This window comes from Mustelus asterias, chromosome 2, assembly GCF_964213995.1.
Source record: "Mustelus asterias chromosome 2, sMusAst1.hap1.1, whole genome shotgun sequence".
NCBI classification, from domain to species: domain Eukaryota; kingdom Metazoa; phylum Chordata; class Chondrichthyes; order Carcharhiniformes; family Triakidae; genus Mustelus; species Mustelus asterias.
The window spans coordinates 158,178,024-158,202,330 of NC_135802.1; positions in this window are offsets into that span (position 1 = coordinate 158,178,024).

Genomic DNA, 24,307 nt, shown 5'->3' on the forward strand with positions numbered 1-24,307 from the left:
CATTGAGTTGCCACATCCGTCAAGGAGGACTGCAACGTCATGAAGCCCTCTCATACTGCTGCACCCATCTAACTCTTCACTCTTGCCACCCTTTCATCTAGGGTACACCGTTGCTGCAAGGGTGCCACCAATCTTCCATTGGCCGTTAACTTCCTACCATCAATTGGGATAACCCCTCACCCGCACCACTCAAGGACAGTCCCGACTTCATGTAAGTATGGGGACGGGTGGGAATTTTGTCTATCTGGTGGTGGAAGTTCTGAAGTTTAAAGTTTATATATTAGTGTCACAAGTAGGCTTACATTAACACTGAAATGAAGTTACTGTGAAAATCCTCTAGTCGCCACACTCCGGCGCCTGTTCGGGTACACTGAGGGAGAATTTAGCATGGTCAATTCACCTAACCAGCACGTCTTTCGGATAGTGGGAGGAAACCGGAGCACCCGCAGGAAACCCACGCAGACATGGGGAGAACATGCAAACTCCGCACAAATAAAAGCTACTCGGATGGAAACGAGTGGAATGTGGCAACCCTGCGCTTGGGCAACCATCAACAAAATGTCTCATGGGGCCGCACTCAGATGGGCCACATGTGGCCCCCAGGCCAGAGGTTGCCCACCACTGCTTTAGAAGCTCTAATTGGTCAACAATGTTTCTGCATTTTGGTCATGTATCCACCAAATGGGGTGGCACGGTGGCACAGTGGTTAGCACTGCTGCCTCACAGCGCCAGGGACCCGGGTTCGATTCCCGGCCCAGGGTCACTGTCCGTGCGGAGTCTGCATATCCTCCCCGTGTCTGCAAGGGTTTCCTCCAGGTGCTCCGGTTTCCTCCCACAGTCCAAAGATGTGCAAGTTAGGTTGATTGGCCATGCTAAATTGCCCCTTAGTGTCCCGGGATGTATAGGCTAGAGGGATTAGTGGGTTTCGGGAATAGGGCCTGGGTGGGATTGTTGTCAGTGCAGACTCGATGGGCCAAATGGCCTCTTCCTGCACAGTGGGGTTTCTATTATTTTCCTTTATTATAAAAATCCCAGTGACAATAACAAGATGCACAGCAGCAACTTGCCAAAACTCCATCAACAGTATCTCCCAAGCTGGGGACACATCAGCTGAAGTTCTGTTTACTGCACTCTCGCCTCAGAAACAGAAGGTTCTGGTCCCAAGCCCCATTCTACGACTCGAGCACACAAAGAAATCAAGTCTTACACCCCAGTGCAGAACTGCAGGAGTGTGGCACTGTCGGAGGTGCCATCTTTGAAATGTCTGGTTGTGAAAAGTGCTACATAAATGCAAATCTTTTCTTTAGAAGGATGAGGGGAGCAGACATTGGGAACACTCCCACCTCCAGGTTCCCCTCCAAGTCAAACACCATCCTGACTTGGAACTATATCGCTCTTCCTTCACTGTCACTGGGTCAAACTGCCTCCCTAACAGTACAAAGGGAGTAACTTCACCGCATGGACTGTTCATGAAGGCAGCTTATCTTAGTACAAGGATCTGGTACATGTAGGGTTAATGTGGGACTGAGTACAAAACTGCCCACACAGTGAAGTAAGAGAAACATGACTTGCACCTCAGAGTCAGTCTCATGTTGGACAGAGACAAGTGCGCAAGCAAGCTTTAACCCTTTACTGTATATATGTACATAGTTCATGTTGATAAATACATACAGTTAACCCTACGTAAGATCACAAAGACTTCATTAAGGCCTACCCAATGGTATCCGACACTCTAAGACATTCACCACCGCCTTCTCAAGAGGAATTTGGGATAGAGAGCATATGCTGGCCTTGCCAGATCGCTGCTTTTCCCAGGGACTAACAAAATAAAACACCCTCAGATTTTGGGGTAAATTTCTGATTTCAGCATTCCCAACATGCAAGGTTCTCCGCACTGACAAAAGGTAATTGGCCTGAAGCATTAACTCTATTTCTTGCTCTACTGCTGACAATTTCTAGTATTTGCTGTTTTTATTTCCGATTTTCACCTTCCGCAATATTTCACTTTGACAATGATGCTCTGTGTTGGGTTAAAATCTATTTTTGGTTCTGTTTTAACTCCTGGAATCGGCGCACGCGCAGTAGCGCCATACTGCCGGCATTCCGATCACTGGCCTGTTTGATCACTGGCCAGCCCTGTGACCTTGCATGCAGAGATTGTGGCGCCCAACGAGGAGCCTGCTACACAGGCTGGGAGAATCGCCCCCATTATTTGTCACCCCTGATTCACCATTGTCAAATAAAGAGATGGGTTTATTGGATGTCAGGATGACAGGGAACCTCTTGGCCCTGCTGGTTTTCTGATTCATTCGGGGGATATGGGCATCACTAGCTGAGCCAGCATTTGTTGCCCATCTTTAGTTGTCCTCGAACTGAGTGGCTTGCTAGACCATTTCAGAGGGCAGTCGAGGGTCAACCACATTGCTGTGGCCAGATCAGATAAGGACGGCAGATTTCCTTCCCTAAAGGACATTAGTGAACCAGATGGGTTTTTCCAACAATTGACAATGGTTTCATGTCATCAGTATATCATAGAATCCCTACAGTTCGGCCCATTGAGTCTGCACTGACAACAATTCCACCTCGGTCCTATCCCCGTAATATATTTACCCTGCTAATCCCTCTAATCTACGCATCCTGGGACACTAAGGGGCAATTCTTGATTTTTGATTTGATTTATTATTGTCACATGCATTAACGTACAGTGAAAAGTATTGTTTCTTGCGCACTATACAGACAAAGCATACCATTCATGGAGAAGGAAAGGAGAGAGTGCAGAATGTAGTGTTACAGTCATAGCTAGGGTGTAGAGAAAGATCAACTTAATGCAAGGTAAGTCCATTCGAAAGTCTGATGGCAGCAGGGAAGAAGCATGACCAATGCACCTAACCCACACATCTTTGGACTGTGAATTCTTATTTCCAGATTTTTAAAATTGAATTCAAATTCCACCATCTGCCGTGGCGGGATTCGAACCTGGGTCCCCAGAACATTAGCTGACTTTCTGGATTAATAGTCTAGCGATAATACCACTAGGCCATTGCCTCCAGCTGCAGTAAACCTTATCCTTTTACAGAGGGGCAATCAAAGCTGTCATTTCGGGGGTTGTGGAAAAATAGCACGAAAAAATGCAAGTCTTTTAACTAAACTTAACCCAGCACAGACCTGGGATTGACTTTGGGATCTTCCTATTGTGGGCGGTTGCTTTGCCTTGAGTTGCACATCAGGAAATTCCATTCTAAGTTCTTTAAAGGCGCATAGGTTCAAACATGTCACAGAAATTATCCACAAAACTGTATAAATATAGATTTTGGCATCTCTTCTTTCCCTCAAGCAGCAAGAGTGGAGTTTGTTTAGGTGTGGTCCTTCATTCCAAATAAGCAGTAACTTCATAGAAATTACTCTGTCAGCTGTGGAAGAGAGTTTCTATTTCAATGAACCAAGGGTGAAGCTACAAACATCCCTTTTATAAGCGTTGCCATAAGCTCAGTGCTTATAAGCAGCTGGAGATCATGTGAAGTTCATAACAGAGCCCTCAACTCGACTGGATCTACACTGAAAGTGCCGTGACCTGCAAGACTATGGGCTGGGTGTTGCAAGGTGGGATTAAAATGGGCAGCTAGTTTTTTCTTCACGACACCAGGTTAAAGTCCAACAGGATTATTTGGTATCACGGGCTTTCAGAGCACTGCTCTTTCATCTGGTGTGTCAAATGAGTCAGGTGGGGCTCACCTGATGAAGGAGCAGCACTCCGAAAGCTCCTGATACCAAATAAACCTGCTGGACTTTAACCTGGTGTCGTGAGACTTCTTAGTGTGCCCACCCCAGTCCAACGCCGGCATCTCCACATCACAGTTTTTTTAAATCAGCCCCCGTAGACATAATGGGCTCAATGGCCTCTTTCGCTGCTGTATCGTTACTATGATTCAAACTGAGTGTGATCAAGTCAAACCATAGAAATCATAGAAATCATAGAAACCCTACAGTGCAGAAGGAGGCCATTCGGCCCATCGAGTCCGCACCGACCACAATCCCACCCAGGTCCTACCCCCACATATTTACCCGCTAATCCCTCTAACCTACGCATCTCAGGACTCTAAGGGGCAATTTTTAACCTGGCCAATCAACCTAACCCGCACATCTTTGGACTGTGGGAGGAAACCGGACCACCCAGAGGAAACCCACGCAAACACGAGGAGAATGTGCAAACTCCACACAGACAGTGACCCGAGCCGGGAATCGAACCCGGGACCCTGGAGCTGTGAAGCAGCAGTGCTAACCACTGTGCTACCGTGCCGCCCCAGGTGCACGGTAAAAAAATGTTTTAATTTCCTCAAGGCCCTCTCAAATTTTCTTCCTTTCACTTGTTTAATTAAAAAAATATTTATTCCTGGGATGTGGGCATCATAGGCAAGGCCAGTACTTAAGTTTAAGTTTATTTATTAGTGTTACAAGCAGGCTTACATTAACACTGCAATGAAGTTACTGTGAAAATCCCCTAGTCACCACACTCCAGCACCTGTTCGGATACACTGAGGGAGAATTTAGCATGGCCAATACAACTAACCAGCATGTCTTTCAGACTGTGGGAGGAGACCCCTGGAGCACCCAGAGAAAACCCACTCAGACACGGGGAGAATGTGCAGGACAGTGACCCAGCCGAGAATTGAACCTGGGTCCCTGACGCTGTGAGGCAGTATGCTAACCACTGTGCCGCCCTGCCGCCCCATTTATTACCTATCCCTAACTGTTCTTGAGCTGAGTGGATTGCTGAGCCATTTCAGAAGGCAGTTCAGATTCAACCTTATTGCTGTGGATCCAGAGCAAGGTGCGGACCAAACCAGGGTGAGAATGGCAGATTCCCATCCCTGAAGGCACCAGTGAACCAGATGGGTTTTTACAACAATCTGGTAGGTCCATGATCATTATCAATACAATTTTCCCAAATACCTTTGGGTTAGGGAGGGAGCAAGTGTCTCAGGTTCCTGCTCCCGGTTATGATTTTGCTACATTCGCATATCAATTGCACATCAAACTTGCGACAGAAAGTTAGGGCTAGTACTTAACAATGTAAGAAGACCCTGGAATATCACTTAGCTTACTGTCAGCCGTGGCTCAGAGGAAGCAATCTCATTCAGAAGGTAGAAGACTTAAGTCTCACACTTGGACTTGAATCCTAAAATCAAGGCTGATCCTCCGAATGAGGGATCATGCTTTTTAGATGACTTGTGAATTCAAGGTCCTTTCTGCTCTTTCGCGTAGACACAAAAGATCCCATGGCACTAATTCCCAGGATGAAGGACTTGTCTTATCAAGAGAGATTGAGCAGTTAAGGCCTATCTAAGATGAATCTGTGGAATTCTCTACCCCAGAGTCCAGTGGATGCTGGAACAGCATCCAACATCCACTGAAGCAGCCAGCATAATCAAGGACCCTGCGCACCCCAGACATACTCTCTTCCACCTTCTAACATTGGGAAAAAGATACAAAAGCCTGAGGACACATACCAACTGACTCAAGGACAGCTTCTTCTCTGCAGCCATCAGACTTTTGAATGGACTTACCTTATATTACGAGTATTTCTCTACACCCTAGTATGACTATAACACCACATTCTGCAGTCTCTCCATTCCTTCTCTATGAACTGTATGCTTTGTCTGTACAGCGTGCAAGAAACAATACTTTTCACTGTATACTAATACATGTGACAATAATAAATCAAATCAAATCAAAAATCAAATCAAAAAGATCAGATCAGCCATGACCATATTGAATGCGGAACAAGCTCAAGGGGCTGAAATTTTAAAAAATTCATTGTGGGATGTGGGCGTCGCTGGCTGGCCAGCATTTATTGCCCATCCCTAGTTGCCCGAGGGCAGTTGAGAGTCAACCATATTGCTGTGGCTCTGGAGTCACATGTAGGCCAGACCGGGTAAGGACGGCAGATTTCTTTCCCTAACGGACATTACTGAACCAGATGGGTTTTTCCAACAATCAACAATGGTCATTAGTAGATTCTTAATTCCAGATATTTTTTATTGAATTCAAATTCCACCATCTGCCTTGATGGGATTCAAACCCAGGTCCCCAGAACATTAGCTGGGTTTCTGGATTAATTGTCTAGTGATAATACCACTCGGCCATCGCCTCCCCTAATCCTATTCCAGCTCCTAGCTCTTATGTTCTTATTTCGAAGTAGAGCAGGGGACTTATCTCCGAAGTGCTGGCCAATATTTATCCCTTAATAAACATCACAATTATGAAGACATGCTTTTGTATTGTATTTTAACTCATCAGTTGGAAACAGGAATTGAACTTTTAAAAACACAGTTAATTTTAACAGAAACTTACATCAAGATGTCAGAGACTAAATTACATTACTAGATATACCCCACATACCAACCCTAGGGAGAGGAGATGACAAACCAATAAAATTTGTCAACGACAACACTGACCCCTCAAACCCCTCTCCCCACCTGCACTGGGGACTGTGAAAGACCCCTCCCCAACCTTCCTATCCTATCGACAAGAAACTTACATAAATTACCTAGAGCATTCAACAGCTGAAGACAAACCATTCAAAGGTTAATTGCTTGGACAAAGGATTTTTTTAATGGTAGCTCTCCAGATGAGCTAATGGATGCTATAATTGGACAATACAATTATGTATTAATCGTAGACAGTTGGAAAGAGGTACATGACCAGCCCAAGTCTTTTCTGAGAGTTTAAGCACATGGATTTTGCATGCATTTCCTACACTTCAAAAAACACTTCATTAAGTGCTTTGTGAAGTCCTGTGGTTATGAAAGGTGCCATATAAATGCAAGTATTTCTTTATTCAAAACAGAAAAAACTGGAGTCTCATTCTTATTCCTGCAGGTAGTAAATTGTTGTTATTGATTCTAAAATGACATCTTTAATTTAACTTTCCTTTCTGTCCCTCTCAAGCCTTTCTTTCCCTTTCCGTATCTGATCTGACTTGCATTCACTCTACTGCCTTCTCTGTTCTTCACAATCCTGCAATCTCATTGGTTAAGGAGGTAGAAAGAAAGATGTGTATGTTTATAGTGTCTTGCAGAACCTCAGGACACCCCAAAGTGCCCAGCAGCCAATAAATTACTTTCTGAATTATGGCCACTATTATAACATAGGAAATACCGCAACAGCCAGCCATAAAAACAACAATGTGATAATGAGCAGAGAATCTGTTTTTACTGATGTTGGGTTGTGGGATAAATATTGGCTAGGGCACTTAGTATAACTTCCCTGATCCTCTTTGAATTAATGCAATGTTTTGTTTACCTGAGAGTGCAAGACAGGATCTCAGACTATGTTGCACTCCATCAGCACGGCACTGGAACATCAGCCTAGATCTTTGGGCTCAGGTTTCTGAAGCGGGGTTTCAATGCTTCTGATTCAGGGGTGAGAGTGCGACCAGCTGAGCTGTACAGGTCGTGTGGGGTTATGGGGATAGGGCGGGGGAGAGGCCTGGATAAGATACTCTGTCAGAAAGTCGCTGCAGACTCGATATAAAAAAGTGGGTGGCACGGTGGGCAGCACAGACATTAGCACTGCTGCCTCACAACGCCAGGGACCCAGGTTCAATTCCAGCCTTGGGTGACTGTCTATGTAGAGTTTGCAAGTTCTCCCTGTGTTTCCTCTGGGTGCCCCAGTTTCCTCCCACACTCCAAAGATGCGTAGGATGGGTTAAAGTTAAAGCGTATTTATTAGTCACAAGTAGGCTTACATTCACACTGCAATGAAGTTACTGTGAAAATCCCCTAGTCGCCACACTCCGGCACCTGTTCAGGTACACTGAGGGAGAATTTAGCATGGCCAGTCAACCTAACCTCCACATCTTTCGGACTGTGGGAGGAAACTGGAGCACGGTGGCACAGTGGTTAGCACTACTGCTTCACAGCGCCAGGGAACCTGGTTCAATTCCAACCTTGGGTCACTGTCTGTGCAGAGTCTGGAGCACCCGGACGAAACCCGGACAGACACAGGGAGAGCATGCAAACTTGACACAGACAGTGACCCAAGCCAGCTCTGAGGCAGCAGTGCTAACCACTGGGCCACCGTGTTAGTGGGGTAAATACATGGGGTTACAGGGATAGGCCTGGGCAGGATAGTCAGTCAGAATGACGGTGCAGACTCGATGGGCTGAATAACCTCCATCTGTTCTATAGGGATTCGATGATACTGTGGCTGTCAGCTATTCACCAAGGTCCCAGATATCCTATCCCATTGCTGTGCCTTCTGTCAACCCCACTCTCCCAGCAACCTACAGGGCAAGAAGAATGTTGAGCTGCAGGATGTGGGGAAATGTCCAGCAAATGGCTCACACCCTGAACGAAATCTCAGCCACTATTTGTGGGTTAAACTTCCTATAGCAGCTGCTTTTCAATTTACTTTCGGACTGAAGAAGCTTTAAGCCAGGTAGCAATTTATCAGCTACTGGGAATCAATCAGTACTTTACTAAAGCATGGCTCTCAATGTTTTCCTATTCTCTACTGAAGCAATTCAAGATGTGAAGCATTAGTAATGTTGACATTGACGTCAGCACTCAGAGATTGTAATAAAGACATCCCTTCAGTGAACACAATCAGCGAGCACTTGTAATGGAGAAAGTCCAGAAGTGCCTAGCCAAAACATCGGGGCCTTTTCTCTACCGTGGTTTGGCCAGCTGAGCAAATCTGTTAAATTGTGTTGTGATAACAAAGTGGGGTCTACCTACAAAGAGGCAACGAAGAAAGCTTCTGTTTGGGGAAAACATGCAGACTGCGTGCACGCCTGATGTTCAGACAAAAGGAATTGCAAGGGGAGATTGTCATTGGCCACAGCCCTGCGGGAGGGAGAGGGAATTACATCAATTTATCGTAACCTACAGCATCGAATCCTGCACTTCACCCAGATTTAGAAAAAAGCAACAAAGAAAATGAAAAGAAAGGATGCAGAGGCACACAACCAAATAGCTCACGCTGGGAAAATAAAGAACTGGCAGTGACAAATATCCAGTGAAAGGTTTGCTTTTAAAGGAGATCTTGTGGCGCAGTGGGAAGTGTCTCTGCCTCTGAGCCAGGAGCCATGGGATCAAGTCATAGGAACATCGGAACATATCAGTAGCAGAAGTAGGCGAATTCAGCCCTTCGAGCCTGCTCCGCCATCCAATCAGATCATGGCTGATCTCTTGGGTTCGCACTGCTGCCTCACAGCGCCAGGGACCCGGGTTCAATTCCGGCCTCGGGTCACTGTCTGTGTGGAGTCTGCATGTTCTCCCCGTACCTGCGTGTGTTTTCTCTGGGTGCTCCGGTTTCCTCCCACAGTCCAAAGATGTGCAGGTTAGGTGGGTTGGCCATGCTAAATTGACCCTTAGTGTCAGAGGATTAGCAGGGTAAATACGTGAGGTTACGAGGATGGGATTGTGGGTGGGATTGTGGTCGGTGCAGACCCAATGGGCTGAGTGGCCTCCTTCTGCACTGTAGGGATTCTATGGTTCTATGGTATTCTATGATTCTCTCCGTGGTTTCAAATCCACCTCCCCACCTGTTCCCATTATCCCTTTTTTAAATCAGAAGTATATCTATCTCCTCTTGAAACCATTCAATGATTCAGACTCCACCGCGCGATGGGGCAGCGAGTTCCACAAATTCACCACCCTCTGCGAGAAGTTCCTCCTCATCTCAGTTTTAAATCTACCACCTCGTAACCTAAACCTGTGTCCTCTTGTTCGAGATTGCCCCATAAGAGGAAACATTTGGTCTATGTTTATTTTATCAATCCCTTTTAGCATTTTATATACCTCGATCAGATCTCCCTCAAGTCCCACTCTGGGACTTGATGCCAAGGAAGGCGTATTCGTAGCATCAGCCAAACAGCATTAACCTGCAAATCCTTCCAACATACACCAATGGCAGGTGTTATGTGTGACAGAGATTCCCGGTCAGTCATGTCACTGAAAGAAAATTGGAGCTCCAGCATGGGTGGCACAGTGGTTAGCACTACTGCCTCACAGCGCCAGGGACCCTGGTTCAATTCCAACCTTGGGTCACTGTCTGTGCAGAGTCTGCACATTCTCCCTGTGTCTGCATAGGTTTCCTCCAGATGCTCCGGTTTCCTCCCATGACGTGCAGGTTAGGTTAATTGGCCATGTTAAATTACCTCCCTTAGTGTCAAGGGGATTAGCAGGGTAAATACGTGGGGTTACGGGAGAGGGTGGGATTGTTGTTGGTGTAGACTTGATGGACCGAATGGCGTCCTTCTCACTGTAGGAATTCTATATGAACGCAAGTTGTTGCTGATATATCTTCTGGGAATGTAACCGCTTTGTATTGCGATTCTGATCCCAGGTGATTATGTATACAAGTAACTGGAGCAGTCGCTTGATTTTTAAGGCCTTTCGGAGGTTTATAATTTACCACTGCTAAAGCCATGCATGTGGCCTTCATTTTCAAACAGGCTCTTATCCATCACACTTCAGATTATTGATTCCATTAGGTTTCCAATTCTGGAGCCAGGCTAATGGGTTATAGCTGCCACTTGTCGCTCTGTTGCCCTTCCCGAAGATTTGTCCTGCAGGCTCTTAGCTACTGAGAGTTCCGAGAACTGAGTTGAGCTCGAAAGCATCTCACACAGAAACTTTGCTGCTTACTAAGGATGAGGTTTCCATTCCATTAGCTTGGAATCATCTCAATCCAGATCCCAGGGGAAGGATAATGCACTTGCCTTTTACATCATTCAGTCCTTAGGTCAGTAATCATCAATGTGTTCTGAATAAAACTTAATTGGACTCATTTAAGATAAGTGCATTAAATGTTATTCAAAGCCAGATTCTCGCCATTATATTACATAAATTATTGTTCTTGTATTGTTCATCCATAAATTGCATTGATGGCTGTACAGTAGCTCCTGACAGGACTGTGTGAATATCAAGGAAGAGTTTCAATCAATGTTTTGCTGTCATCTCCCTCACCTACGCGCAGCGGAGGTGTCGGGCATGCCTGTAGTCCTGAAGTGGCCAATTAATTGTGGTGGCATGGTGGCGCAGTGGTTAGCACTGCTGCCTCACAGCGCCAGGGACCCAGGTATAATTCCAGCCTCGGGTGCAGAGTTTGCACATTCTCCCCATGTCTGCATGGGTTTCCTCTGGGGTGCTCCGGTTTCCTCCCACAGTCCAAACATGTGCGGGTTAGGTGGATTGGCCATGTTAATCTCCGCTTAGTGTCAAGGGATTAGTGGGATAAATATCTAGGGTTACGGGGCGTGATGCTCTGTTGGAGAGTTGGTGCAGACTCGATGGGCCGAATGGCCTCCTTCTGCATTGTAGGGATTCTATGAAACTCCTGGAAAACTGTGCGCAATTTTGGCCTCGCTATTTAGGGAAGGATATATTTGTGTTGGAGGCGGCACGGGGAAAAGCCACTCGATCGGTTCCTGGTCTGAGACATCTGGCCTATGATCAGAGGCTGAGTAAATTGGGACTTATATTCACTGGAGTTTAGAAGCACGAGAGATGGTTTCAATCATTGAGCCATACAGGATTCGGAAGAGGCTTGGTAAGATAGACGCTGAGGGATTGTTCCTGCTGATTGGAGAACATAAAACATGGTGGCACAGTCTCAGGGTAAAGGGCCAATTGTTTAGGACAGAGAAGAGGAGACATTTCTTCACTGAAAAAGGTTGTGAATCTTTGGGATTCTCTTCCCCGGAGGGTTGTGGATGCTCCATCATTGGATACATTTAAGGTTGGATTTTTGGTCTCTCAAGGAATCAAACGGTGTGGGGAGCAGGCAGGAAAACTGGAGTTGAACTCAAGGTCAGCCATTATTGTATTGTATTGTAGAGCAGGCTCGATGGGCTGCATGGTCTACACTTGCTCCAACCAGAGACTCTTAAAATCCCTACAGTACAGAAGGAGGCTATTCGGCCCATCGAGTCTGCACCGACAACAATCCCACCCTATCCCCCTAACCTCACATATTTACCCTGCTAATTCCCCCGAAACTAGAGTCAATTTAGCCTGGCCAATTAACCTAACCTGCACTTCTTTAGGAGGAAACGTGAGTACCCGGAGGAAACCCACGCAGACACGGAGAGAACGTGCAAACTCTGCACAGACAGTGACCCAAGCCAGGAATTGAACCCGGGTCCCTGGCGCTGTGAGGCAGCAGGGCTAACCACTGTGCCACCGTGCCGCCCCATTCTCGTGTGTTCCTCTTTTAACCTTCTTCGCTTGCTTCTCTCTTACCCTCTACCTCATTTCAGGGCTTCTCTTTTTCTGTTCTTTGTCTCGCTTTTCACTTGTGTTGCTCATCCCCCTGAATATCATCTCCTTCATTTTTTCCTCTTAATTTTCGCTTCTGCGTTTCTCCACTCCCTTCTCCCTGTGGCTGCTCCCGTTTTCATTTCACTAGCTTGAGGGGAGCAGCACTGGGTGGGTGAGGGAGACAAAGTGGGAGGGTTGGGATTGAAAATTGATAAGGGGGTGGTGAATCAGTCTTGCTGAGGGGGGCGGGGGGGGGGGGGGGGGGGGGTGGCGGGAAGACATGGTCAGGGAAAAGAGATACCAGCTTCTACTAACGGTGTTAGGATTGCCCATGTATTCCTCGTGGTTGCCACATTGTGCAAGTTTGGCCCAGCAGTGTTGACACTGTTCAAAGGAAGGACTATCACCTCGATGGAACCTTTCACAACCTTAGGATGTTCCCAAAAAGCTCTCTATAGTCAATGAAGTACTTTTTGAGGCATTGTGTTGTCGTGTAGGAATCACAGCAGCCACTTTACACACAGCAAGCTCTCAAATGAGGTAATGGCCAGATAATCAGTTGTTTTTAAGTTTGAGGGATAAAATTAGCCGGGTCACAGTGGGAAACTCCCCCGCTCTGCTTTGAAGCAGCACCATCAGATCTTTGTTAAAAGACAAACACCTGAATAGAAACACGTAGGGCCAGTGTTTGAGCGGTGCTACATACAAAGGACTCATTTCCTGTGTTTGCTGCAACGATAGAGTAATATTCGAGGGACACCACCCCTCCCACACTGAGAGCTGGTGCAAGAATATTTGCTGCCCTATGTGGACGTTCGCCCTGGTGTCCACCAATCTGCCCCCCCCAAACCCCCTTACCCCCTGCCGTACCCACCCACCCACCACAATGAACTTGAATACAGTATGGTCTCACATACTCTCTAAAATGGTCAGACTCACGGGTAGCTGTTATCCGTGGCCCGTGCTCAGCTCCGGCCTTAGCCTGCTCCTCCCTCGGCGCTGCTCAGATTTGCACACTTTACTCCCGCGCCTCTGGCGAGATCCCCAACCCGCGTCAAAACCCACCTGGTTCACTAATGTCCCTTTAGGGAAGGAAATCTGCCGTCCTTGCACGGTCTGGCCTACATGTGACTCCAGAGCCACAGCAACGTGGTTGACTCTCAGCTGCCCTCCAAGGGGAACTAGGGATGGGCAATAAATGCTGGCCAGCCATGGACACCCATGTCCGACGAATGAATAATAAAAGAACATCACCTTGAAAAGTTGGGGGGGGTGGGGGGGGGGGGGGAAGAAGAGGCAGGGAAGTCAATTGGATGGTCAGGGAGCATGAACGCGTGGGGAGAAACGATCAGGAAGTTACGAGGCTGCGATTCGGGGGAAAAAGGTGTGGAGGGTTAAGGTTGGGGAAGAGCTACTCACAGCTGTTGCCTGGTAGAAATTTCCAGAGCGAACCCCCCCCACCCCCCCCACACACACACACAATATCTCACGGCCCAGACAACTACAGCGGTTTCCAATCACAATTGTTTGCCTGGTTTCTGATAAATTTGTCCTTAATTATTCACGGTGAAATTTACTGTGATAAACGGTTCAGAAATTCCCATTCCCCGCTCCACACCATTTATCTGAAACATGTCACAGCGCTGAAAGGGCAATTGTACAGCTTTCACTGACAGAATTACATTGCTGATTAATGATGAAATGATTTTCACACAGCAGTTTCCCTGCTCTTGTCACTTACTGTTCCTCTCGACCCATCTTCTGTCTCTTTATTCGTTCCATCAGTACAATAATAATTGCATTTATATAGCGCGTTTAACATTGTAAACCATCTACACTTCACTGGAGGCATTTTGAATAAAGTTTGTTGTGGGGTTGCCGGTGTTGGACTGGGGTGGGCACAGTAAGAAGTCTCACAACGCCAGGTTAAAGTCCAACAGGTTTATTTGGTAGCACGAGCTTTCGGAGCGCGGCTCCTTCATCAGGTGAGTGCTGATAAAGTTTGACCCTAAGCCACTTAAGGAGATATGAGGTCAGATGATCAAAAGCTTTGTCAATGGTTGTCTTAAAGAGAGGAAAGCGGGATAGGGAGGCAGAGGGAGTGAATTCTAGAGCTTAGGGCTTGGGCATTTGGAGGCACGGCAGCCAATATAGAATCATAGAATCGCTACAGAGCAGAAGGAGGCCATTCAGTCCATTAAGTCTGTGCCAACCACAATCCCACCCAGGCCCTATCCTCGTAACCTCCACATATTTACCCTGCTAATCCCCCGATACTAAGGGACAATTAAGCATGGCCAATCAACCTAACCTGCACATCTTTAGACTGCGGAAGGAAACCGGAGCACCCAGAGGAAAACTACGCAGACACATGGGGAGAACGGGCAAGCTCCACGCAGACAGTGACCCGAGACTGGAGTTGAACCCTAGTCCCTGACACTGTGAGGCAGCAGTGCTAACACCACTGTGGCATCGTGTCTTTGATAATACTGCGGGATAGTGATTTGATTTATTATTGTCACATGTATTGGGATAGATTGAAAAGTATTGTTTCTTGCACGCTGTACAGACAAAGCATACTGTACATAGAGGAGGAAAGGAGAGAGTGCAGAATATAATGTAACAGTCGTAGCTAGGGTGTAGAGAAAGATCAACTGAATATCAGGATGGTGAGGAGGATGGGCTGATTTATGATATTAAATCCTGTAATGCTACAACTCAAAACAAATTACTGCCCTTTATCCAAATTAATTAAAAAGTACAGGGAGATTGTATCACAGCCTCGATCCGGAAAGGAACAATGAAATAAAAGTAAATATTTCATTGCTCATTGCATGTGTTTACTTAGTTCAACTTCCCGATTTTCCCTGCCCCTCTCCCGGCTCCTGCTTCCTTTCTCACTGCTAAGCAGCAACAGCAGGATTTGTTTCCTCCATGGGCGGCACGGTGGCACAGTGGTTAGCACAGCTGCCTCACAGTGCCAGGGTCCCGGGTTCAATTCCCAGCTTGGGTCACTGTCTGTGCGGAGCCTGCACGTTCTCCCCGTGTCTGCGTGAGTTCCCTCCGGTTTCCTCCCACAGTCCGAAAAACGTGCTGGTTAAGTGCGTTGGCCATAGAGTCATAGGGGTTTATAGCATGGAAACAGGCCCTTCGGCCCAACTTGTCCATGCTGTCCTTTTTTTTTAAACCCCTAAGCTAATCCCAATTGTCGCATTGTAACTGTCTAAACGCTTTTTAAAAGACAAAATTGTACCCGCCTCTACTACTACCTCTGGCAGCTCGTTCCAGACACTCACCACCCTCTGTGTGAAAAAATTGCCCCTCTGGACATTTTGTATCTCTCCTGTCTCACCTTAAACCTATGCCCTCTAGTTTCCCCTACCTTTGGGAAAAGATATTGACTATCTAGCCGATCTATGCCCCTCATTATTTTATAGACCTCTATAAGATCACCCCATAGCCTCCTACGCTCCAGAGAAAAATGTTCCAGTCTATCCAGCCATGCTAAATTCTCCCTCAGTTACCCGAACAGGCGCCGGAGTGTGGCGACTAGGGGATTTTCACAGTAAATTCATTGCAGTGTGAATGTAAACCTACTTGTAACACTAATAAATAAACTTTAACATATTTTCCCTCCTCGCCTCGAATGTTCGATGCTGGCTGCCAGCAGCCTGGGAGCTCAGCTTGTCTTCACAGAAAGAAAGACTTACATTTATGTAGTGCCTTTCACAACCACACTGAGCATCCCTAAGCGCTGTATTCCCACACAGGAATGTGACCATGATTGGATAATCTGTTGAGGGGTAGATAACGACCAGGGCACTGGGGATAATTCCCCTGCTCCTCTCCAATGTAGGACCATGAGGGCTTTTGCATTCACCTGTAAGGGCAGATAGAGCCCCCTGTAAAGTCAGCCATGGTGGATTGGATACAGTGGGCAGGAGTTCCCAGTCTTGCCTATCCCAGAACCTGAAATCCCTGCCTGAGGTCAACAGGGCAGCACAGTGGTTAGCACTGCTGCCTCACAGCGCCAGGGACGCAGGTTCAATTCCAGCCTTGAGTGATTGCCTGTGTGGAGTTTGCATGTTCTCCCCGTGTCTGCATGGGTTTCCTCTGGATGCTCTGGTTTCCTCCCACACTCCAAAGATGTGCAGGTTAGGTGGATTGGCCATGCTAAATTGTCCCTTAGTGTCTCAAGATGTGCAGGTTAGGGGATTAGTGGGGTAAATGGATGGGATTAAGGGATTGGGCCGGACCTGGGTACGATACTCTTTCGGAGGTCAGTGCAGACTCGGTGGACTGGATGTCCTCCTTCTGCACTGTAGGAATTCTATAATTTACACAGATCTTTTGCTTGTCCCTCCCATGCCGCCGCTATAGTTTAGAAAGATTACCAACGCCTCTACCAGAAGGCTAAGGAAATTTGGCATGTCAGCTCCGACTATCACCAACTGTTACAGATGCACCATGGAAAGCACCCTTTCTGGTTGTATCATAGCTTGGTATGGCTTCTGCTCTGTCCAAGACCAACCGCTCATCCATTGATTCTGTCTACACTTCCTGCTGCATCAGAAAAGCATCCTGGATATTCTCTCTTCCACCTTCTTCCATCGGGAAAAAGATACAAAAGCCTGAGGACACATACCAACCAACTGAAAAACAGCTTCTTTCCTGCTGCCATCAGACTTTTGAATGGACCTACCTCGCATTAAGTTGCTCTTTCTCTACACTCTAGCTATAACTGTAACACTACATTCTGCACTCTTTCCCTTTCCTTCCCTATGAATGGTATGCTTTGTCTGTATAGCACGCAGGAAACAATACTTTTCACTGTATGCTAATATATGCGACAATAATAAATCAAATCAAAAAAATCTCATTCTTCTAAACTCCGGGAAATATAGGCCTAGTCTACTCTTCGTGGGGCAATGTCTTCATTCAAGGTCATCTGGTGAGTGTTGTTAGTTGTTTACACGGTGAAGTGCATCAAACACAGAACGCTGACAGATTCCTGACAAGAGGGCACTAGCTAATGGTTTTGAAATATGGTAACCGTCAGTCTGTCTCTACATTATGTAAAACAAGCATTTAGATGTGAGAACATTTGACCTTTGAGCACCGTAACTACTTGCTGCGGATATGATAAATTGCTTCTTTAACATCCGATTACAGAGGGGCAATCAAATAAGCTTGCTGCCATCACTGATTCTCAACTCAACTGTATTGGATGTGACAATGTGGGCAATTCATTCCCTCAGGTGTCCATCCTAAATTAATGTAGACTGGAATAAAGGAGGCTATAAGCTCCTTAAAGAGTGCTGTGGCAATACATGAACCACATTACAGGTTTGTCTCGACCAATCATTGCTAAATTGGATTAATTACCTTGAAGAATTTCCTTTCTGTTCCCCTTGATAAACTGCATTTTACACTTACAAAACGAAAGCCAATCAAACTGCTTTTTAATGAACCGGGGGTTTAGTTAAACATTCCAAGTGGCAGCTTTGGAAGATTCTGTTAAAAGGTAATTTTTACTCTCCTCAGAAACAGTTAACAAATTGATGTATACAACACCGTGGTTTCTTTGACAGTATTTATTTTAAAGAGGTTGCCTTGTGCAATTTAAGACTCAGGTCTTTTGTTTCTTTTTCTTTGATAACTCAGAACAAAACAAACAGCAACTCTCAATTAAATTGCAATATTGCTTCCAGTGTCCACAACACACTCCAGTTTTCACAGTGCAACTTAAATGGCTCCATAGAGTCAGAAATTTACAGCATGGAAACAGGCCCTTCGGCCCAACTTGTCCATGCTGCCCTTTTTTTTTAAACCCCTAAGCTAATCCCAATTACCCGCATTTGGCCCATATCCCTCTATACCCATCTTACCCATGTAACTGTCTAAATTCTTTTTAAAAGATAAAACTGTACCCGCCTCCACTACCACCTCTGGCAGCTTGTTCCAGACAGTCACCACCCTCTGTGTGAAAAAATTGCCCCTCTGGACATTTTTGTATCTCTCCCCTCTCACCTAAAAACCTATGCCCTCTAGTTTTAGACTCCCCTACCTTTGGGAAAAGATATTGACTATCTACCTTGTCTATACCCCTCATTATTTTATAGACCTCTATAAGGTCACCCCTCAGCCTCCTACGCTCCAGACTTGCTCTAGAATTTTTTTAAGTGCAGGACTGGGCATTCAGCCCACCTAAGCCATGCCATATATTTAAGCACAGTAAGAAGTCTCACAATACCAGGTTAAAGTCCGACAGGTTTATCTGGTAGCACGAGCTTTCGGAGTGCTGCTCCTTCCTCAGACTCACCCGATGAAGGAGCAGCGCTCCGAAAGCTCGTGCTGACAAATAAACCTGTTGGACTTTAACCTGGTGTTGTGAGACTACTTACTGTGCCCACCCCAGTCCAACGCCAGCATCTCCACATATATTTATGCACCATATTAACCTTCTCCCAAAATTACCTCATTGATTGTAGCTTTCCATTCCTCACGCATGTACCTCATTTCCTGTTAAATACATCTACATCGTTTACCTCAAACACTCCCTGTTGGAGCAAGTTCCATATTCTCATCACTCTCTGGGTAAAGAAGTCGCTTCTGAATTTCCTTCTGGGTTTATTGATCATCCGGTATTTAAGGCCTCAGATTCTGGACTCTCCGACTAGTGAAATATTCCAAACCCCTCGGGGCAGCTTTGGAGACAGAAAACACTGAGAATAGATGTCTGGGCTAGGTTGATTGGCCATGATGAATTGACCCTAGTGTCAAGGGGATTAGCAGGGTAAATATTTGGGGTTACGGGATAGGGTGGGAGTGTGGTTTGTGCAGACTCGATGGGCCAAATGGCCTCCTTCTGCACTGCAGGGATTGTATGATTCTATGAGAAAACCTCTAGGAAGTGTTTTCCCAAATTATAATCAGATATATTTAAGTGATAAACAGTTCTGATTCCTGGGATGAGGAAAAGTTGAACAGGCTGTGTCCATGCCCAATGGGGTTTAGAAGAATGAGCGGTGATCCTATTGAAAGACATAAGATGCTGAGGGGACTTAACAGGATGACACTGATCGGATGTTTCCCCTGTGGGAGAGACGAGAACTATCGGGACACACTTTAAAAATTAGGGATCTTCCATCTGTTTCCTCCGGGTGCTCCGGTTTCCTACCACACTCCAAAGATGTGCACATTAGGTTGATTGGCCATGCTAAATTGCCCCTTAGTGTCAGGGGGACTAGCAGGGTAAATACTTGGGGTTACAGGGATAGGGCCTGGGTGGGATTGTTGTTGGTGCAGGCTCGATGGGCCGATAACCACCTTCTGCACTGTAGGGATTCTATGATTTAAGATGGAAATGAGGAGAATTTGTCTCTCTCAGAGGTCTGTGGAATTCTCCCCAGAGAGCATTGGAGACTGGGTCATTGATTATATTCAAGGCTGACTTAGATCGACAAGTGAGTCAAGGGTTGGGGGGTGGGGGGGGCAGGAAAGTGGAATTGAGACAGCAGTCAGATCAGCCATTATCTTATTGAATGGTAGGGCAGGCTCAATAGGCTGATTGGCCTATTCTTGTGTTCCCACTGTCAGGGAGCCTGGTGGCAGCAAGAAGACAATTAAAGCAATCATTTTACCAATTAAACAGTATTTTCCAAGGACAACAAGGATCTTCAAAGACACCCTGAAGCTCTTCTACAAGTGTAGCAGCATTGACATTAATGATTGGGAGGAGTTTCCTATCAATCCCTGAGAATGGTGACAACCTGTCCATCAAGCTGTATCACACTTTGAGTTAACAGTGAGGCAGGGCAGTGGCAGAGAAGTTTAAAGTTTATTTATTGATTAGTGTTACAAGTAGGCGTACATTAACACTGCAATGAATTTACTGTGAAATTGCCCTAGTTGCCACACTCCAGCGCCTGTTCGGGTAACACTGAGGGAGAATTTAGCATGGCTAATGCGCCTAACCAGCACTTCTTTCGGACTGTGGGAGGAAACCAGAGCACCCGGAGGAAACCCACGCAGACACGGGGAGAACCTACAGACTCCACTCAGACAGTGATCCAAACTGGGAATCGATCCCGGGTCGCTGACGCTGTGAGGCAGCAGTGCTAACCACTGTGCCACCGTGGCAAATCCTGCACTCAAAGCTCTCACTATCTCCTGGGATGTCCTGCCCCGTGTGCCCACAGATCTGTGGGTCGAGAATCGGCCTGTTCAATCATGTGAAGACTCACGGAAAAAACTCTGCGAGATATCCCCGAGAGATAAATTCTCCCTCAGTGTACCCAAACAGGCGCCTAGGGGATTTTCACAGTGACTTCATTGCAGTGTTAATGTAAGCCTACTTGTGACTAATAAATAAACTTTAACTTTAAAAGAAATCATCCTTGAATCGAGGGATAGTGACCAATGATGAGAGATGTGTGAAATGTCCTCTGGGCTGCTTATGTTATAGTGATTGTATTCCAAAGTACAGAATGAGCTGCAAAACATCTGCTTCTGACACTCCCTAAATAGGTGTACGTTCTTCCTCTGCCCTTCAGTTATTGAAGTGAGAGAGTATGTATGACCGTTGTGGCGTTCATTTAGAGGAATTCTACTTTTTCTTAACTTGTACTTCAGTTCTAAACACATTGCTCAGCACAACCTGACCCGCCTGTTCATGTGAATGTTAAAAACACCAGAGGCACCTGTTTGAGAACAAGCCAACAACAGGACTTCCTCTCAGTATCTTGACGAACTTTTACCCATGGTGCATCTCATTCCTCTTTGCATGCAAAATGTCTGCCCCCCCCACAAAGGAACAGTAAGGTGCAATGGAAATAATTCATCCAATGTGAAGGGATTTGGGAGATTTCACAGAGATATCCCAAGGTGCTATATGAGTGTCAGTTGTTTTAATTGTCTCTTTCATCGGTTCCCCTGAATTTGCCCTTTTCACCTCCAGTTCCTTCCCTTTGTACTGAAGAATTGCTGTTTTTATATTGTCTTCTTACGGTGTTGGGCTTCCACACCCAAACCAAACTTGCCAGAGTCAATGAGGTCAGCAAGCAAGATTGGACCAGGTTAAACTAAGTACCGCATTTCACGAGTTAACTTTCCTGAGTCCGCCGTTGTCTCATTTTCACATATGGGCGGCATGATGGCACAGTGGTTAGCACTGCATGCCTCACAGCGCCAGGGACCCGGGTTCAATTCCGGCCCTGGGTGACTGTCTGTGTGGAGTTTGTACATTGTCTGTGTGGGTTTCCTCTGGGTGCTCCAGTTTCCTCCCACAGTCCAAAGATGTGCAGGTTAGGTGGATTGACCATGATAAATTGCCCCTTAATGTCAGGGGGATTAGGACTGTAAATATGTCGGGTTATGGAGATGGGATTGGGTGGAATTGTTGTCTGTGCAGGCTCGATGGGCCAAATGGCCTCCTTCTGCACTGTAGGATTCTATGTCTATGGCTATATCTGAAGCCAAAATAGATACAGTTCAGGGCTCAGTTCCATGTGGTGTAATGGTCATGTCACTGGACTAGTAATCCAGACACCTAAGATATTGGGGATGTGTGTTCAAATCCCACCAGGTGGTGGAATCTGAATTCAATTAATAAAATCTGGAATAGAAGGCCAATCTCAGTGGTTGTGACTCCAAAGCTATCACCGACTGTTGTTCAAAAATTATCTGGTTCACTAATGTCCTTTAGGCTAGGAAATCTGCCGTCCTTACCTGGTCTGGCCTACATGTGACTCCTGAACGTGGTTGACTCTTAACTCCCCCCTGAAATGGCCTAACAAGCCAAAGAGATCAAGGGCAATTAGGGATGGGCAACAAATGCTGGCCTTGCCAGTGACGCCCACATCGCATGAAAAATATAAACAAAAACAATCATTGAAGTGAAAGACAAAAGTTTGTATCGCACTCTTCATGCTCTCAGAATGTCCACAAACATTTCACAGCTTTACAATTACATTGGCAAGAGCTGTATTTTGTAACACTTTTCACAACCACCAGGCATCTCAAAGAGCCTAACAGCCAATGAAGTAAAGTCATGCATGTAACCTAAGCAAACACAGCAGCAGGATTTGCAGTCAATAAGATTCCACAATAGACGTGAGATAAATGACCACTTAGACTCAATGCTTTGGGTTGAGGAATGAATGTTGAATCCACCGCTAGGTCAGAGAATCACCCTTTACTGTTCCTTGAAAATATGCAGTGGGATCATTTAATGTTCAACTGAATGGATAAAATGAAGAAAGATCTTCATTCACACTGCGTCTGGTGTGATGCCCCAAAGCGTGTTACAGTCAAGGAGGCATTTTAGAAATTTGGTCACTGTTGTAATGTGAGAAACGTGGCAATCAATTTGTGCACAGCAAGCTCCCACTAACAGCAACACGATAATGACCAGATAATTTGTCTTTGGCGTGTTGATTGAAGGATAAATATTGATCTAGAAGACCAGGGAGAATTCCCCACCTCGTGTTCAAAATGGGATCTTCAAGTCCACCTAAGAGGGCTGACTTAATGAGCGAGATTTTCCAGTCCTTCCTGCTGGTGGGATCTTCCAGTCTCACCGAAGGCGGCGCCCCGTGTCAGGTTCCCCCGGCAGTAGGACAGGCGCGCCGTGCAAAACACGATAGACATTGGAAGACCACACCAGCAGTCAATGTGCGGGCTGCCTCCACCCCCGAAAAGCACATTGTTGCGGGGGGGATTGGAAAATCCCACCCATTGCCCGATCTGAAAGGTGGCACCTCCAAAGGTGCATCACTCCAATTTCAAAATTGAGAAGAAAAAGAAAAATCCCCTCTTAAATTTTGTGAGGAAAAGTTTGTGTCAAATGGAAGTCGGAATTGCCTCACTGGCGGAAAGAAAAGGCCCCATTAATGTTTGTTTTTGTCTTGAGTTAATGAGTTGTTAATAAAATCGCGTTCTCAGATTCACGCAATTCTAAGCTGCACACCCGTGATTTCATTAGTGAACTGTTAATGAGAGAGGGGAGAGGAAAACAGGCAACCTCCTGTACGTACTTCCTTCAAAAAAAAACAATATCAGATTGCAGCTGCTTTCTCCTAATCTTCCAAATACAAAGCAGCCACTATACCCATAAAACCATCCTCACGCAGCTAAAGGGACATGAAACCCAGCTCAGTTTGTGAAAGGCAAGTGATGTATCATATACAGCAGACAGTGAGTTTTCCTGTAATGTAGTGGGGTGGAAACACTCATCGCAATAATAAAGCAATACTGTAGCTCCTGTCATGTGATCCAATGTACCTCCAGGGTTTAAGTCATAAAATCAGTAATTTATCCTGTGTCACATGGTATTACTTGCATCTCCGAAAAGCACTTTAAAAACTTTCACATCAAAGAAACTCTCCACGGTAATTGAAACTGAGAGCAAGAGATGAGGGGCGCAATTGTGTAGCTATTGTGCAGACAAATATAAAAGGGCTAATTTCGCAAATAGGCACCCTGGCACAAAGCATCTCCCACTGCAGCAACAGCGCGACAGCCACTGTCATGGTGATCAATCAGCCCCCTGAGATTTCAGATTCATTCAAAAGGGATACAGGCAGAGTCACAGCAAATTGGACAGGGCCTATCAAAACTCCCAGGCCTGAAGGATGACCCCTTGGGTAAAGTCTGGGATCGTGATTGTTAATCATCACCAGAACTTCCAAACAAGCAGCAAGATGTAGCTTGGTTGGCACTGAGACGTGCCCTCGCCGTCAAATCCTATCCTCAGCGCCACTGCACATCATCCGCAAAGGACTGCTGAGGGGAGAGAGCATCGCCCATCTCCTCCTGGACTCTGAGAGTAAAGAGTGAATGGGGTCTTGCAACAAGGGGTGGCACGGTGGCACAGTGTTAGCACTGCTGCCTCACAGTGCTAGGGACGCGGTTCGACTCCAGCCTTGGGTCACTGTCTGTGCGGAGTCTGCACGTTCTCCCCGCGTCTGCATGGGTTTCCTCCGGGTGCGCCGGTTTCCTCCCACAGTCTGAAAGACGTGCTGGTTAGAAGCATTGGCCAT